This window comes from Cebus imitator, unplaced genomic scaffold (genome assembly GCF_001604975.1).
Source record: "Cebus imitator isolate Cc_AM_T3 unplaced genomic scaffold, Cebus_imitator-1.0 Scaffold129, whole genome shotgun sequence".
Lineage (NCBI taxonomy): Eukaryota > Metazoa > Chordata > Mammalia > Primates > Cebidae > Cebus > Cebus imitator.
Window position 1 is genome coordinate 2417664 of NW_016107444.1, and position 4448 is coordinate 2422111.

At 43.7% G+C, this 4448-nt stretch overlaps 1 long non-coding RNA gene across 1 annotated transcript in view; it reads left to right on the forward strand.

Annotated features, from left to right (window-relative positions):
* The first annotated feature begins 4153 nt into the window (after positions 1-4153).
* LOC119473030 overlaps positions 4154-4448 on the forward strand; it is a 7051-nt gene continuing 6756 nt past the window's right edge. The window contains exon 1 of the long non-coding RNA XR_005202201.1: positions 4154-4167. This is a non-coding gene — a long non-coding RNA (uncharacterized LOC119473030). The remainder of the gene's footprint in view (positions 4168-4448) is intronic.

Below are 4448 nucleotides of genomic sequence, written 5' to 3' on the forward strand. Positions count from 1 at the left end.
TGGGGTTTCATCATGTTGGCCAGGATTGTCTTGGTCTCTTGACCTCATGATCTGCCCACCTCAGCCTCCCAAAGTGCTGGGATTACAGGCATGAGCCACCACGCCTGGCCTTCTCCCTGCATTTCTATCATCACTCCTCTCGATTTCCATTCCTAAGGCTTCATCAGTACCCAGGATGATAGCTGTTAGCCTCCTGGGTCACCCCATCTCACTCCTCCCCACCCCCATCCCTGCTGACTCTAAACTGTCCTCCACTACAATGAGAGATTTCATTTGAAAACATTGTGACTGTATCACTCCCTGCGTAAAATTGTCCAGTGGCTTTCTATCATTCTCAGAATACATCCAAACTCCCCAGCTTAATTAAGTCGCTTTAGAATCTGCTCCCCAATTCTTCCCTTCCAACATACCATGCTTGTACTATATCAGGCGGTTTCCCCCTCCCCACTGGTGACTTGGGCATGCTAACGTCTCACACCTTTACTTCTTCCTGGAATGCCCTCTCCACCTTATCTTCATCTATCCTCAAAGGTCAGCCCAAGTGCCACCTCTTCCAGAAAGCCTTCCATGAGCTCACCTCTAAACTCCCAGAGCACTGCACTTGTTATTCTCTTGGGCCTGCTCTGCTTTATACAGTGGCTACCAATGTACAGCTGTTCTCTCCCCCATGGGACAGTGAGCATCTTAAGAAAGTCCTACAACCTAGTATGTAGCAATATAGTAGGTGCTGGTACATTTAGTGACCGATTAACAAAGTGCAGTAGAAAGATTATAGGCTAAAAGAGCATGAATCAGAGAAACAGAACTGGGATGGAGGGAGAATAACAAATCATTATCAGGAAAGAATGGTTGACAAGGTTGAAGACTAAGCTGTCATCTTAATAACAATAGATTATGGGTGGGGGAGGTGACTCACACCTGTAATCCCAGCATTTTGGGAGGCGGGTGAATCACAAGGTCAGGAGTTCAAGACCAGCCTGACCAACATGGTGACACCTCGCCTTTACTAAAAATACAAAAAATTAGCCAGGCATGGTGGCACACACATGTAATCACAGCTACTCAGGAGGCTGAGGCAGGAGAATCCCTTGAACCCGGAAGGCAGAGGTTGCAGTGAGCCGAGATTGTGCCACTGCACTCCAGCCTGGATAACAGAGAGAGATCCTGTCTCAAAAAAAAAAAAAAAAACAATAGGTTACAAGGTGTGAGCACTGTGCTAAGAATTGTCACATTAATTCATCACATCCACTCTGTGATGTAGGTACTATCATCATCTACATTTTATAAATGAGAAACTGAGGCTTGGTGAGGGAAAATTTATTTTGTTTCAGTCATTGGCTTCCTTTTGGCTAAACACACCTTATGTACTCTTACTTGAGAGCCTTTACAGTTGCTTTACCCCATGCCTGAAACATTCTTCCCTCAAGTATAGGCAGGACTTACTTCCTCCCTTCTTGTAGATCTCTGTTCAGATATTGCCTTATCAGTGAAGCTTCCCATCCACCCTATATAAAATGGCAAATAGGCCAGGCATGGTGGCTCACGCCTGTAATCCCAGCACTTTGAGAGTCCCAGGTGGGTGGATCACCTGAGGTCAGGAGTTCAAGACCAGCCTGACCAACATCTCTACTAAAAATACAAAAATTAGCCAGGCATGGTGGTAGGTGCCTGTAATCCCAGTTACTAGGAATGCTGAGGCAGGACAATTGCTTGAACCTGGGAGGCAGAGGTTTCAGTGAGCTGAGATGGCACCACTGTATGCCAGCTTAGGCCACAAAGTAAGACTCTGTCTCAATAAATAATTAATTAATTTAATTTAATGGCAAATAATCCCCATGGCACTCTTCTTACCTACTTTGTCTCCCTGTTACCTGCTTTATCTCCATAACACTTATCTCCATCTGTAATACTACATATTTTATTCATTTGTTTATTTTCAGTCTCCTTCCACTAGATTACAAATTCCATGGTCACATAGTCAGGGACAAACTTGGTTTGTCCCAGATTCAAAGTTGGTTCTGACTCCAAAGTCAGATGATAAAGTTACAGTCATGTGGAGCAAAGGGAGGAGATTCTCCATGGCCCTCAAAGGCAAATACCTTTGATCATAGGCAGGCTTTAGAGTGGCTAATTTTGTCTTAATATAAGATAAAATTATATTATAATAAGACTGGATTTTGAGTATGATCCAGTTGTTAGCTGGGGATCTCTCTGCCCCTTAAAGACTAGATAAGACTGGCTCAAGGACTCATTCCCAAAGATTCCCCAAAATATTCCCAGAGATTACAGAAAATCCCCAGGGCAATTACATTGTCATGATCACTTCTGCCTCTAAGTTTCTGCTTCCACTCTCTGAATTTAGCTTGTAGATCACCACACATGCCACGTGTATTATCCCTGTCCTGCACCTGGTTCTCAATCCTCTCTATAAGTAAGACATACACACAGAAAACAAGTCACTCACCAGGGGCATTTGTTAACCAAACTTTACTGTCATGAGATTTAGTATAACCACAGGAAACTCCCCAAATTTAGTACTAAATTCTTGTCATTACCTTTCTACTATGCCATGTTGTTTTTGACTTTCCTTTCTCTCCTCTTTCTTCTCCAGCCCTCTCTTCCTGATCCTCAAATTCTCAAAAACAAAAACAGACAAGCAAACAAAAACCTCATTTTCTTATTCCACTCATGTAGCTCTGTCCTGCCCCTAAACTTAGCCTCTCCTTTTACATAGCCAATAATTTGTCCAAATTAGTTCGTTCATCAGATTAGGTTATTCTTATTCTTTGTCTTTATTTTTGGGCATAGGGGATAGTTTATTTAGTTCTTCCAGTTAATGAGAAAACAAAAAGCAAAAATCTCTCCTTCAGCACTAACTCTCCAATGATGGTACAGATGACCTATTAAGACAGTGAGTGCTCCATCCTTGGATGTACTCACTGTCAAAGTGAGCAAAGACTGGACTGATATCTCACTAAAATCCATGTAGGTCTGTGTATAAAACATGGAAGAAGAAGATGGTAAAGATTCTTCAACTTTTAGAACCTATGATTCTGTAACAAATTAAGCACATTTGCCTTTTCTGAACACCATGCAAAACCATAGGACTTTTTCAGTTGCATATAATAGAAACCTAGCTCAAACTGGCTTTTTAAAAGGGAGGATTTGTTGCCTCATTAACAGAAAACCCAGGCAGCTGAACCCAGGAGCTCAAAAAAATCTCCAGGTATGTATCTTCTCCATTTCTTGGCATTTTTTTTTCCAGAAATTTTCATCAAAGGCATCTCTTAACTAATGTTGACTTCCATGTCAATTGGGCTCTCCCCTTGAATGGCAAAGACAGCAACAGCCAGCTCCAGGCCTTCATTCTTCAGCTTCAGTTCCCTATCCTCAACGCTGTAATAGGAAAGAGGGCTTCTTTCCCATTTATTCCAGCAAAAGGCACTCATTGCCTCTCTTGGGTGAAATGCCCATCACCAAACCAATTTCTGTCCTGATTGGCCAGGATAGGGTTTCAATGCCCATCCCTGGAATTCAGGGGTAGACTAGGCCCATTTGGAACACATGGACCCACATGGGGAGGAGTGTTCCCCAAAGGGAATCTTGCAAAATGTTCCCAAAGGGAACCTTGCAGAGGAAAATGGGGAGACCGTAACCAAAAGGAGGAGAGACTCCCAGGAGCGTAAAAAGCAATAATGGCCAAACCACATCAATGTAGTGAAGGAGACACTCTGATCAGTAGAGGAGTTCACCAGTCAGATTGGACTGACCTGATGAAACTATGCCTATTGGTCCTCTAAGAATCTACTGAACACCAAAAAGGTAATGATTCACTTATTCACTTATCAAATTTGCAAGGGTTTTTTTTTTTTTTAATGGAGTCTTGCTCTGTACCCAGGCTGGAGTGCAGTGATGTGATCTCAGCTCACTGCAATCTCTGCCTCCTGGGTTCAATCAATTCTCCTGCCTCAGCCTCCCAAGTGGCTGGGACTACAGGCATGCACCACCACACCCAGCTAATTTTTGTATTTTTAGTAGAGATGGGGTTTCACCATGTTGGCCAGCATGGTCTCAATCTCTTGACCTCGTGATCTGCCTGCCTTGGCCACCCAAAGTGCTAGAATTACAGACGTGAGCCACCACACCTGCCTGCAAGGGTTTTTTTTAGTCAGGGTCTCACTCTGTCACTCAGAGTACAGTGGCACAATCATAGCTCACTGCAGCCTTGAACTCTTCGGCTCAAATGATCCCCCCACCTCAGCCTCCCTTAGTAGCTGGAACTACAGGCATGTACCACTGTACCTAGCTAATTTTTTTTCGGTAGAGACAGTGTCTCGCTATGTTGCCCAGGCTGGTCTCAAACTCCTGGCATCAAGTGATCTTCCTGCCTTGGCCTCCAAAGGTGCTGAGATTACAGGCATGAGCCACTGCACCCATCCAAGGATTTT